Below are 14,587 nucleotides of genomic sequence, written 5' to 3' on the forward strand. Positions count from 1 at the left end.
TTTTATTGGGATGAAATTCTCAATTCTTTTTCAGGATATGATCATGATTACCTTTTGCTTGGGGTTGAGACTGTCTTTGGAATAAATGTTCAGAATTTCCTTCCATTGCTTCTCATAGGTGACATGATTGATTTTCTCACTGGCTGCTCTCCATGCATTAAATTAATTGAATTACAATAGAACAATTGGAAATAAAGCCCAGTATTTTCCAAGAACATAAGGAAAGCAGTATTTAACCTTTCTTGAAGTCAATAGCAATTTTACACTTAATTCCTTTAGGCTTTTTTTATTATTCCATGCCTCCAGTTAATACAGAAGTAAAGTTTTCTGGCCTTCTTTATAAAAAAAATATTCTATGCATCCCAGAGTACATACTATTGCAAAGGAGCTGTTCCCTTCTCATTTTCTAAGTTCCTTAATTTTATCCACATGCCTCTCACCAGTGTCTGTGCCCAGACTGGGAAGTGAGATGTGTGTCCAAATGTATTTTTACGAACAGACTGCAGAGCCCATTAGGCTTTAAAACTTGATTGCCCATCAGCTGTTCCCTGTAATTGTTTGCTTATTTTTTAACTTTAACAGAATACAAAGAGTCTCAAAGCTCAAAGCATGGGTACATTTTAACTCTTTCTCTCCTTGTCTTATTTCACATTACCTTTACAAGTCATTAATTAGCATCTGTAAGACAGGATCTTAGTCCTGAATTTCTGCAACAGGGAATTCCCCAAAGTGCTCTAAATTCAGCAATGCTTGTACACATGAAAAGGTTACAACAATATTGTAACATCAGGGCCCTGCAGTCTGTCAGGACTTTTCCTTTCTGTTCCTGGTTGTATCTCCCTGTTGATATAGCAACTTGCTCTTCACTACAGATGGCAGGGAGAAAACCCTCCTGTGGAACAGCTTTTCATCAAAAAACACTGTTCCACCAAAAAAGGAATGTTCTGTGAAAATGCTTCAGTATTGAATTTTTTTTGTTCAAATGGAAAAATAGGGAAGGATGCACAAAAGAAGGGGCAGGTCTGGAGTCTGCTGCTCCTTATCTTAATTTTTTCTTTTGAGACAGTGACAACTTACTCTTAGCTGCAAAACTGGTATCAACATCAGGAACGTTGATCTGCTCCTCCCAGCCAAGAGATGTAGGAAGAAAGTGATGGAAGAGGCTCCTGATCCCTCTGGCCCCTTTTGATCCCTTTGTCTGTGGCAGTGGCTGCAGCACTCTGGCTTCAGCAAAACTGGAGAGAGGACAAGGGCTCAATTGAGTGGTTTGGGCACCTGCCTGAGAAAAAATTAACTGTAATTTTGGGTAACTTTAATTGAATTTTTACAGTCTAATTTCTTGCTCCTTAAGAAATTTTACGAATTTTTGCTTACAAGCACATGCACTCAGGTTTCAGATACTTTATTTAGCCATGCATAAAACTGGAGAAAACCCATCCTCTAGAATAAAATGTTATTTAGTGGAAAAACATTTTAGAAAGTGACAAAAAAATTCTTACTCTATAGGATTAGATTGTGCTGGAATTGTAATTACATATAGATTTTCAAAGATCCAAGCAAGAAAACATCATTTATCTTTCTTTTTCTTGATTTCATTCTGACACATTAGTTAAAATAATCAAAACAGCAATCCATTAGTTGAATATGGTTTGTTCCAGGTCAGCATTTTTCAAAATAATGTAATTTTTTCTTCCATATAGTGTGTCGAATACACATATAAAAATGTTTCACACTGTAATCAATTAATCCGTGACTCTCATGAATTTTAGAATAAAATGAATTGTTTATGTATAATTTTCTATGGTTCAATTTTTTCTAATTGGAACATTGTTGTACAGTTAGGACAAAAAGTCTGGGTAGAACAAACATGGGAAACTCAGAGCAGATAATCACACAGAGATCACTAAATAGAAATGCTATGCACCTCCAACACTAAATTACTGACAGCATGTGTTTAACAGAAATTTGAAAAACATGTTTTTATTCTTTCTGATACTCATCCATGAGCTGTAGTCAACTGGCTGAATGTCCTGGGATAACACTGATGTCCTGTGCATTTTTGACATGTGAGAATCTCATTTGTAGTGACTTGAAATTGAATCAAGCATGTCAAAGGGAAGTAGAGTGCCTGTATCACGTTTCCCAAAGTTTAAGAGAGCAGGCAATATTCTCTTTTCAAGTTTAGTTGAGGTAGTATTCCACTAAATGCCTCCTGGCCATTGAAAACATCTTCCCAAATACACTTTTATAAGAATCTGAGCAAGACCAGACAATTATAGCAAATATTTTTAAAGTATCTAAGAACAAATTGTGAATGTGCAAACGCTAAAGAAAAATGGTGCATAGGCAGGGGGCTTTGCCTTAATTTCTGTTTCTTTTTGTTTGGGTTTTTTGGGGGGAAATAAAAAAGGCAGGGACACACACTGTCCCCAAATAAAAACAAACCACACAAAAGGGAAAAAGCTGATGTCATCCATGATGATCAGATGTTACTGATTATCCTGCCCTCTCAAGATCCAGGAAAAGAGGAGGAATCAGCTCTTGTCTTCACAGCCATTGTTTCCATCCACCAATCCAGGCCAATTCAAGTATTAAAACTCAACAGATTTTCTGTCAAGCCCTGAGATATCAATGCACATCCCTGCACAGGCAAGAAGGGAGGGCTGTGTGAAATCAAAGTTTCATCATGCCTTTTTATTGGGGAAAATTCTGCTATGAAGGTGCACTCTAAATATGAAAAACACAGGGAAATTTCTCCCAGGCATAGCTTGTGATTTTTGACCATGTCAAGAAGATATAATGGGCTCGGGTAGGATACTGTCCTATCAAGGATGGAGATGTGGAGAAGGACAAAATCTGTCTGGTTTTAGGGTTCTGATTACCGTTTATCTTTAAATTAGAGACGTGATCTCAGTGTGAGCCTCATAATCAAAATTTTGGGCAACCATCATGTGGAAAAGCACAGGGAAAGTAATATTTTTCACTTTTTTCCTTGTGGCTACAGAACATAAAAAGTGTCAAGGCCTTATGCCAAAGTGTTCTTTCAAAAGCTTCCATCGGTCCTTACGGCTTCTGTATTTAAAGCTGGAATTTTGAAAACACCTGGAAAAATAAATCATGAAATTGTAAAAATAAAGATTTAAAAATGAAATAAAAAAGAAACTGACCCAAACTACAGTGAACTATTTTTCCTTCCCCAGCAAAAATGTAAGTGTGATTGGGTTTTGAGTGCCCCAAAGCTCATACAATCCCTCTTTACTGTTGAATTCTTTCATGCCTCAAAACTGCTCTAATATCGGTTGAACCTGTCTGAACTCCACACCCAGCAGAGCCTTTGGCAGTCATTTGACTTTCAGCTTATGTGAGTGACTATAGCTAACAATTAGTCTGTTATTTTTACTTCAACATCTTAAAAAAACCCTACATTATGTCAAACAGCAGTAAAATCATTCACTCCTCTCTCTGCGGCTTCTGCTTTGTGTTCTCAGTTCTGCCTCAATCTAGAGTCTGTGAACATAAGAAGTGAAATTCCAGCCCTTGGTGGGTGTGAGAGGACACACTCATTCAGCTTCAGACAACATGGGAGGGTAAAAGGAGGTGTCTTTGGGGTAGCTGACACCTGCATTCTATTTTTCTCCTAAATTTCAGAGACTGACATTCTTAGAACAAGCAGTTTGAACACACTGCTAGAATTGAGCAGCACTGCCCACTCAGTGAATACTTAAATAAGTGAATTTAAGTGTTGGAATAACAGTCTTCAGGATTAAAATGCCTTTTCTGAATGTTTCACTCTACCAGTCCTGGCATAGATAATGCCTTAGATAAAATTCCATCCAGGTTTTGTTCTGTATTTTTGTTTAAATTACAACTGCATAGATTGAGAAGAAGGGTTTTTTCCCTCAATTTCTCTCTCCTAAATACATTTTCAAATGTAATTTTAAATTATGTAGCAGTTCAGAAGGAAAGTGAATCACTCATTCTCTTCAACTTTGATAAAAATTCAATTTTATAAAACTTTAAAATGTCACATCCTATCTCAGGATCTTGCTTATATCCATGCAGTAGAAATCATCTGCTGATACTGACAATGGTTTATTTCAGGGAATTGTTCACACATACAAAATCCAAGGGGGTATAAATGACCTCAAAGTCCAGGGCATTTGTGTTAGATAAGTGAGGTGAAACACGGTGGGCTTGTTCAAATTCCATTGATGTTAAAATCTGAAATGCCACAAAGTTTCCAATTTGCAAGTACATTAATTAAAGCAGCAGGAAGTGATGACTCTGACAAGGTGACACAAAATGGATAGAGATGAAATAGATTTGCCTAAGGGCAGACTGCAAAATATAAGTATTTTGGATCTGCATTTACATAAACATACATCAACCACTATTTTATGAATATATAAATATATGTGTGTGTATTGACACACAAACATAGATTTGTTACACATTCAGTAGTTAAAAATATATTATTTGGGGCATATAAATGTATAAAGCTGTTTCTTGTGACTGACCATCAGTAATGAAGGCATAAAACTTGACTTTTATTTCTTTATTTTACCTAGTTCTTTACTTTCTCCTACCACTTCTTTCCCTTTCTATTTTTTTAAAGCTCTTTTATTCAAACATAAGATGTCTGCTAATATCTAAACAGTATAGAGGCATTTACAAGTAAGACGACCAATGTGCCAAATCAAACAACATTTATTTTACCAGGGGAGAGGAATAGGTTAGAAGAGAAATCTGGTTTTATATTTAGAATGTATTCAGAATGTTTGAAGAGAAGCAGAGCGATCTCCCGCAGTTCTCTCTCAACAGAGCACACCGAGTCACCAGCAAGGCTGTGCACAAAAGAATAGCTTCACCTCTCTCTTCTTCCAATTTTCCACCTCAATTTTTCTCTTCCTTGTAAAGGTTCATGGATAAACCAGAACAGATATAAATCAGTGAGCTTGCAGCAGACACTCAGATCAGCTGTGTGCTGTGCCCTCCTCTGGGACAGCACAGCACCCTGAGCACCTCTGGAAGATGATTTGCTTCCTCTGGTGCAGCAGCAGAGGTTGAATTCCTTTGAAAATCACTCTGCCATGATAGGGATGCTTAGGAGGGTTTGATCCCAAGTGTCTGGAATTGCATAAAACCTTTGCAAGGCAGCAATCACCAGCAAAGCTTGTTTATTCATTTCTTCTTAAGCGAGAATGCCCAGCAACATTAGCCCCATGGTATACACTTTCCATCTGTATGAAAATATTTTTACACTTTGTCCTTAATTTTTTTCTCACTGAAATTGCAAAGAAACCCCCCAAAAAAAAAAAAAAAAAAAAAAACCAAAAAAAACCAAACCCACCCCATCCTATAAAAGCCCAAACATTTTTACAAATTTATTAATATTATTTTAAAAGGAGCAGTTATTTTAGAAAATCCTTTATGCTGGCTTCATTCTTCAAGAAGGATTCCAAAATAATTTGTGAATATTATTTATTTTAGATTGTGTCTACTAAGAAGACACATTTTAAAATGTAATGTGAAATGAGTGGCACACACTGATCTGTGTTCAAGTATGTCCATACCTGCATATATGAGTGATGTCCTTGCATGATAAAAACACTCTATTTTTGTGTGTGTTGGAGGAGAGTCCTTTCCTTCTATCTCACAACACAAGGTATAATGATGGCATTTTTGACAAATACTTCTACAGATAAACAGGTTCTAAGTCTTGGCATATTTACATTAAATGCAGCTCCTGAGGACTGGGCTACTGTGATTCCTTTGGATTTGTTTTCTTCCATGCATCCCTCTGAACAGAGAGCAAGGTTCCAGGAAACCCTCTGCTAGGCAGCCATGTACCTGAAAGAAGTTTTTCTTCCTAAAGTTGGATTCTTCTTGGGTCTTGCTTGATTGTTGCTTTCTGCTTTTCACTTTTTCAAGAAGTCATTTGTCCTTCATTGATATTTTCTTCTTTTTTTTTATTTAATGTGATGGTTTATTGGTTGAAATACCTGCTTTGCTTTAATAAAAGGGTTAGGATTTTTTTTAATAAGTAGGAACATAGAAAATTCAGCAGATCATAATCATAATTTCACCCTTCTAACATTGCTTTCAGCATTCATGGAGCTTTTAATTGAATTTTATATTAGTCCATAAATAAACTCATACAACCAGAATACCTTAGAATTGGTGGGTTTACTTTTATCCAGGTAGCCTGAAGGTTTACAGCCTTGTTTCAATAAGTTCATTGATGGGCAGGGGTCAGCTTGGCTGGAAAAAATCCAAGGTACCTACAGGTGTTAGAAGCCAGCACTGCTGGCAGTTTTTTCTTTTTGAATTTCATAGCATCTTTAGGATTTTATGAAAAAATTGAGACATCTTACAGGTGGGTTCAGCTCTCAGACAAACTGGAACATCAGAGTGCTGAAAATCTGGCAATTACACTTTTTGGAAGAAGGACTAACACACATGTTATCTAATAATATAACCTTTTGAACTGAGCATCCTGACTCAATCACTTGATTTCTAGCTTCAGCTTCTGTGTTCCAAATTTGAATTATAATAATCTCTATAAAATGCACCCATGGATTAGTGAATGGATGTTCCAGTTTTCTTTTCTCAAATTTATGAGGAGGTTAAGTATCAGAATCTTTCATACACTCAAATATTACTTTGGAAAAGAAATCCATCAATCTCTTTGTGTGCAATTGCAATGCCTGAGTACATCAAGCACTGATGTCAATGGTCCTCTCAATGATTAAATGTTAGCAATGTGCTGAGTTTGTATCAGCTCCAAAAGGTGTGTCTCAAATTATGATTTACTGACACTTGTATGCAGTATTGATCAGCTCATGTCTTGTGTGCTCAGCAAAAAAGGATTTTCAGCTTGCCAGCTACTCAAAGGATCACTTGACATGGCTTTGTGCATTTCTGAATGCTTTCATCAGCTTTTCCATAATCTTTGCATCAGAGTGCCCAAAGTCTTACATTTTGCTCTTTAACACTGACTTATTTCACAGCAATATTTGGTGAGTGCATTTCTGCCATTTAGTTTTTATTTTATTATACTTTCCACTCCTTTAAATTTCCCCTTTTCTTGATAAATTCATTTTGTAAATTAAATCAACATGGCCTGACCCAGAACATATTAAAATGCCATTTGAATCAGTTCCAAATTCAGGTGCTTATAAAAACAAATTTGAGGAGCAACTGTAATTCCAATCCCTCCTATGTTATGTGAGCAATTTAAAATTATGGAAATACTTCCAATTTTATAGGCAATTTGAAATGGAAAACAACCAGAGTTCTGGGCATATGCTCTGTATATGGGGATTTTGCAAATAGAAATGCTTTTAAAGTTAATTTCCATGTGCACCCAGTTACCTGGTTCTGTGTATGCTAAAATGAAAATTGCACATTTATATTTTAAAATTCAAAATGCTGCTTTTATTGGACTTCTAACCAATAAAGAGAACATCTGTACTATAAATGCAATCTGTCTGTTCAATTTGTATTAAATTCATGGATCTTATAATGGGTCTATATATTTACTGTTCTTTCCATATAATAGAACACATTTTGGGGGGAGAGGAAGAGAGCAGACTAAGTGTTCATTGGCTCCTTATGCTATAAAATGTTATAATAAAATATAAAATCTTTTACTTATGCCCACATATTGTTATAAGTACACAAAATCCTGACATATAGACATGAATCTCTTTTTGTAATGATTATTTTTTCTTTGCTCCTTGCACGCATGCATGTTATCTTGGTTTTATCCTTTCTCTGCCACAGTGAATCTGTAGGCAGGTGGAAGTAGTAGGAGAATGAGGTTCAGCTGTGAATATCAGTGGTAGAACTTCACTTTAACTATGTTGCTGTTTATTCCTTCATTAAATGAACAATTGTTTCCTAGCTGACACCTTAAGCACCCCTATAAAGTATGAAGGTTTGTTTAATGAAAAATAGGAAATATTTCCTTTAGTAAGAATAAAGCTATAGCAAACTAAAACTAAGTTTAGTTAATATGATTTATACAGATCTGATGTGCTGATACCTGTCACTGGGGAGAAATATTGCAGTTAATCAGTGAGTGCAGCAAAGACTTAGATCATCTCAAGAAGATCATATCAAGGTGGACTTACCAGTATAGACATACCCTTGCATTTTCAGATGTCTAATTATTAATAGGTGATTAAATTTAAAAAAAATCTAAATTTAAAATTAATAATAATAATCTAGTCCCTCTCCTGAGGAAGCTGTGCTTATACTGTGTATGAAAAGACATCAAAGGAAAGGTTGTTAAAAGCTTGTGTTTGCAGTTTTTTATCTGCTGCAGACCACAATAGCTCCAGCCACAGATGGATCCAGGCACCATCAGAGGACAGCAGCACTCACCAGCAGCTGGGCTTGCTGAAAGTGAAGGCCCAGAGCACTCCTGATGGTGGAGAACTGTAAATTAACCTCCACATGAGCAGGCAGAAATTTGGGAAGGCAAAGGTCGTGATGGCACTGCAAGGGTTGCACAGGGTAGAGTGGTTCACATTTTCAGGAACTAGGCTATCTGTTAGAAGAGGAAACATTAGATATGGGTTTTCTCTAAACCAAAACAGAACTGAGGGTCTAAATGGAAAAAAATTAAACTGAACATTGCAGAGAGACCGAAGGTGCAGAGAGGCACGGTGTGCAGGACTGTACATTCTTTAATGACAAAGATTAAAACCTTTATTCTCAGGCAAAAGAGAGTCACTAAAATATTCTTGAAAGAAAATGTGTTCAAAACCCAGATTAAAAAATAGTAAATAAAACCTGAATAAGGGCTAATCATTTTGAATACATTTTCTCCTGCACAAGAAGTTTGCAAACAGAAAAACCCTGGAGGTTAACCAATTATTTTAAAGGAATGCTTTTTATAAGCAGCCCTCCATTTCCATGCTGTCTTTAAATTCTTCCCTAGGCATTCATCATGACTGCTAAGAGAATATGTGACTGGAAGCACTATTGCCAAAATCTACAGCTGTAGAAAATGCAGAATACCAGAAAGTTAAATATCAAACAAGCATAGTTTAAACCAGAATGTAAATAATTGTTAAGATGTATAAATCTGTTCCTGTAGGTCAGAAAAATTACTCTAAATTAAAGTAGTTTTGACCTAGCCATGCCTACTGTGAAATGTCTCATTTGCTGCCAGTCCCTCCTAAAAGAGGTATTAGAGCTGTGGACAGAGGCCACTTTCCTGCCACAGCCAGCAGATCTCTTTAGGAAGGTTTTTCAGTGCAGTTGGGCTTTTTTGCATTTTTAGTTGTTCATACATTAATAATGCACTCTTGTGTACATTATATGACTCATGTCATAAAATATTATATTAATATTGTTTATAAGCACAGGGTGTTGGGCTGAATGAGATGGTGCCTTGCTCCTTATTTGTCAGAGAGGCATAAAAGCCTAACTTTAGCATGTGAAGTCAGAATTCCTGTTACTGTCTCACCATTTCCAGAATTTTGTTGTGCTTCTGGAGCTCAGCTTCTGTTTGTCCAGGTCAGAACTCTAAAATGTGAAAGGTTCAGAGGTTTGTATTTATCTGTCAATACGTCCTGAATTATAACTTAACAGACAAAAGCTTTAAAAGAACTGATGTTTTTTTTAATGACATGACATTGCTTGTTTACTTGTTAGCTTGTCCATTAGATATTCCATCATAACATCAAACTAGCCACACATGACCTCTGAGATCATCTCACTCAGACAGTTGTGGAACCACCCAGCAATTTCATCATTCCAATGTCATTTGAAATTTTCAAAAGTAGGCTTCATTATTTTCTTATGACTTCACCCAGATTTTTTTCCAATCCTAATTTACAGTCAGTTTTTGTGTTTCAAAGCTGAATTCTCAACTCTCATTAATTGAAATATTTGAAAAGCAAATCCAGCAGGTATAGCTGTGGTGTTCCCCACTTCTCAAAGGCAAGTTCTGCTTCAGAAATCAGTAAGACACTGGACTCAGTGATTTTGCTTTTTCTGCTGGCTGCCTGTAAGCACCATTCACAGCTTACTGACTTCAAAGGGAGAGTCCAGTGACTTCCATGAGTCTTTTATTAGTTTTATAAAAGGCAACTGATTAGCATGATATTCAATTCTATTGCATGGTTCTTGTATTTAGTCTTATTTTGCATGCAAAAGTGGCAGTTTCTCATGATGTAGATGAGTAATACAAAAAGGAATGTATATTTTCTAACATGTAGAATTTATATTAAAGAAGAGACATAGGAAGAGACTTCTGTGCAGCTGTAATGGTGCTGCATCCAGCTGGCATCAGGTGGTGTCCCACATGAACCAGTGTTGGGCCTAGTTCTGTTTAATATCTTTATTGATGATCTGGTTGAAAGGATTGAGTCTACCAATAGCAAATTTGTGGGTGACACCAAGTTAAGTCAGAGTGTCCTCCTGCTGGAGGGGGGAGGGCTCTGTAGAGGGACCTGGACAAGCTGGACAGACAGACTGAGACCAACAGCAAGAGGTTCCACAGGACCAAATGTCTGCAGGAGGGTGTAGTCAGGTGTGGGTTGGGCCCTTCTCCAGGCAACCTGTGACAGGACAAGATAACATGGTCTTAAGCTGTGCCAGGACAAGATAACATGGTCTTAAGCTTAAAATAATGCCAGGAGAGGCGTAAGTTGGACATTGGAAAGAAATACTTCACAGAAAGGGTTACTAGATGTTAGATTGGCCTGCCCAGGCAGGTGCTCGAGTGTTTAAGGAAAGCCTGGATGTAGTACTCAGTGCCATGGTCTGGTTGACAGGGTGATTGATGCTCAGTCATAGGTAGGACTTGAAGATCTCCGAGGTCTTTTCCACCCTAACTGATTCTGTGACTCTGTGAATTAAGATAGTTCTATCGGTAAGATTTTTACCAGTATATCTCACTGTGGCTTGAATACCTGCCCAGGTCTCCAAGAATTCAGTGCATTTGCAGTTGATCCTACAAAGGAGTTAATCAAGAGTCCTGGATGTGATGAAATAGAAAAAGTGAAAAGAAGTGACAAAAAAAGCCCTGACTTACAAAGCAGATAATAGGATTAAAACCAGATGTGTAATGTAAATGTTTTGGACCCTCTTAGGTGCAATGAATCTGCTGAAGCTGCCAGTGTTTCTGTGCTGACTATAGAGGAAGACCAGATGATGAGTTAAGGCAAAGTTGCTAACATCTGAATGGCTAAAATTAGGGAGAGTTAAATGCCACCTACACACTTATGAAGGAAATGTGAGACAAGCTTATGAAGCCACAGTCAGTCCAGAGACGGTAAGGTCTTGATGAAAGGAGGGAAAAGCAAGAAGGAACACTTGGGCAATTTATTCAACCACCCTGTCCCAGACAGCCCTGCTGTGCATGATAGGGATGATTCATTCAGGCAGTCCCAATGCCAAGGAAAACAGCCCTGTGCAATCTGAAATGAAAATGGGCCGTCATGAAGTTGAGGAACAGCACATTTCCCCAGGGTGGATAATATCCATGCAAAGCTACAGAGGCAGAAAGGAGACTTTAAGTTATTTGGTAGATTATTCATCATTGTTTCTTTCAGAAGTGAGTTGGATGGCTGCCCTTCAAGTGCTGAAGCACAAACAATCATGTAGTGTGCATATTTGAAAAAATATATCCCAGTAACTTGGACACATAGCCCCACTGGATTTTGCTGAGATCTGAGCACAGACATTTATTTAATCACACCAGCAGAGGAAAACACAAGTCTACCAAATAATGTAGCAAAAGAGCAGTCTTGACATGGTGACCAGGACTGGGCTGTCACTGAGGGAAGAAAGTTGATTGCACAGCTTAGGGGAGTATGCACTGGGCAGTGACTGTATGAGACATAAAGAGTTAAATAGGAGAGAAGCACAGATTGCTGAAGAATGTTGCAACAGCACTGGTCTGCCAGTGGATATTTTTATCAGAATACCTGTATTATGCCACTATACCAATTTTGTTGGTTTATCAATATATCAAGACTCATATGAATGCCAGGAGATATAAATATACAGATAGACTAGATATAGATATAAATAGATATAGATATACATCAGCAGTAGCACAGAGAATCCCACCTCAGTTCAAAAGTTTAAGCAATCAGCTTAATTGTCTTTGGCATATTATTGTTCCATCTAAATGTGGAAGTGGGAGTGAAGCTTTGTAAACAGAAAAGGCTTCCCAGGGGAAGTAGTTAGGGCAGCCAGCCTTCCAGAGTTCAAGGAGCATTTGGACAATGCTCTCTGGCACTGGGGTGATTCTTGGGTTTGTCCTGTGCAGAGCCAGGGGCTGGACTTGACAGTCCTGGTGGATCTCTTCCAACTCAGCATATTCTGTGATTCTGTGATGTATGAATAGCAGGTGTATTGAACATATGCTGCTCAATTGGACTCACTGCTAGGTCCATGCTTGTGTACAAAATAAACACATACTTGTGTGTGAGAGCCTGAATTTTACTGTAGAAACTGCTGCAATAAGATTAACTCAATTAGTGGCTATGCAGACTGCTACAACCTATGCTGAGCTAAAACACATGTGTCTGGGTGACCTGGGGTCCAAACACCTGCAAATCTCTTCACATTTTATTCAGTGTATTTATTGTGGTTTTATCCTATTTATTTTGATTGGGTGTCATTTGTTTTTGCACAGAGCCTCGTGTATTTTAGAAAGAGAAGTCATATACACAAAAATGTTTCATTATTATTACTATTACTACTACTACCAGCATCTGTAGGTTGAGGAGTTGGTTTGGAGAATTTTACCAGATGTTAGACAGAGTTTGTATCAGTGAGAAATGAGCAGGAGAAATGGGACAGAACAAAACTGATGTGACAGGAGCAACTGGAGAGGGAAGAGAAAAATCTCAGAACCATCAGAGGAATAGATTTGACACCTTCTGAATCTGCAATAGACCTCTCTAGAGGAGAGCACCATGATGAAGGATGATGTGATTTAGCTCCTGAGTACTACCTTAAATTTTTCCTGTCACCAGCCAATCTAAGTCTCATTAACAATGCTAGGGAGAAGGATGAAATAAAGGCATATATGTCAGATTTAGTGACTGTTCCTGAAGCTTCCACACATGATTTCTGTTCTGCTGAAATATTATTTCCCCTCACCACATCTGAGATGTTGTTTCACTTGAAGCCCAGCTCTGTCTAAGAGAAGGCATTTTTCCAGCAGTGAGATCAGAAACTGATTTAACTTGAAAAGATGATTGTTACCTAATAACACAGATAGAAGCCTTCACATAAAACTCAGTTCATGGGATGAAAGCACTGTGAAATGAGAAAAGTGTGACTAAATATGAAGGAAATGGTGAGGAATATGTACAGACATGGCTAATAAGGTATCATTCAATGAGCTTTTGAGGCCTGGAGTTACTCTTAGCACCCTTTGGAGACTAAAATTGGCTATTCAGTATTCACTGTGACCTAATCAGAAATTCAGGCACTTTTCTTGAACCTGTGTGGGCAGTTTGGTAGATTTCTAGAAGTAGAGGGTTTTTTGCCCATTGGTAATTTTTTTAGTCAGCTGGTTTCCCTCTGCCCCTTGGATCCTGAAATTTTCTGATTATCGTGCAAACAAATCACAGGCATGGGCCAGGAAGGGGTTCACAAATGTACCTCATTTTGCACATGTCATTAATTTGAATGTTATAACTTGTATGTTCATCACATTTGGATTTTCTGCCTGGTGATAGGTCTTAGGTTTTGATTTACTGAAGCTTTGAGCCTTCTTCTGCTGGAGTGGTGTTTGCACCATGTTCTTTTCTCACCAAATTACACAGTAATGCTTTTATTAGTTCTGACTTCAAAACCTATTTCTGTCTTTATGAAAACCATTCCTTCTTTTAAATGATTTTTCCTTTGAGATAAAGCAAATCTCTATTAACATCCTCTCCTTTAGTTTGCATGGGAATCCACTTAAAAAGTCCCCAAATCTCTGTCAAGAAAGTAACTAAAAAAGTACAAGTAACTACTTCCTTCTTCCACCCTAATTCCTTCTCCTCTTACCAGAAATCCTCTAAGAAATGTAATACATTCTGACAAAAACTGAAATTTGAGTGTTTTTTTCAAGTAGAGAAATGGATAATGCAAGAAACAGAGAAAAATAAGTTGAATTTGGTAGGATTTCTCCATATCTTTTTAATCAGCATTTATTTATACTTGGAAAACCACTTCCCTTTTGAATGCTTCCCTAACATTAAGGCCAGAAACTTTCATCAACATTTTACAAGCATGACTGAAGCTAAACAGCATATTTATACTGGATGGCATCAACCCAGTTATAACTTCAAGGAGATAAATATTGCAGCTGAACGTGTTGATGCAAAATTGTGGTGAAAGGAAAAATAACTTGATATTCTACTCAGAGATATATCAAAAATGTGACCAGGTTAGTGCTTTAACTCAGAGCTGGATGTTCCTGAAGAGTCTGGGGGCCTGTTTGGTATTTTGAATATCTGCCATGAAATGTCTGGCATAGATTTGGAGAAGAAGATTTTATACAAAGTTATTCCTCCGCAAACCTTGAGTCATTTGGGTTATGAGTTTAATATAGGAGTAAATATGC

Source organism: Zonotrichia albicollis, chromosome 4 (assembly GCF_047830755.1).
Source record: "Zonotrichia albicollis isolate bZonAlb1 chromosome 4, bZonAlb1.hap1, whole genome shotgun sequence".
Taxonomy (NCBI): Eukaryota; Metazoa; Chordata; class Aves; order Passeriformes; family Passerellidae; genus Zonotrichia; species Zonotrichia albicollis.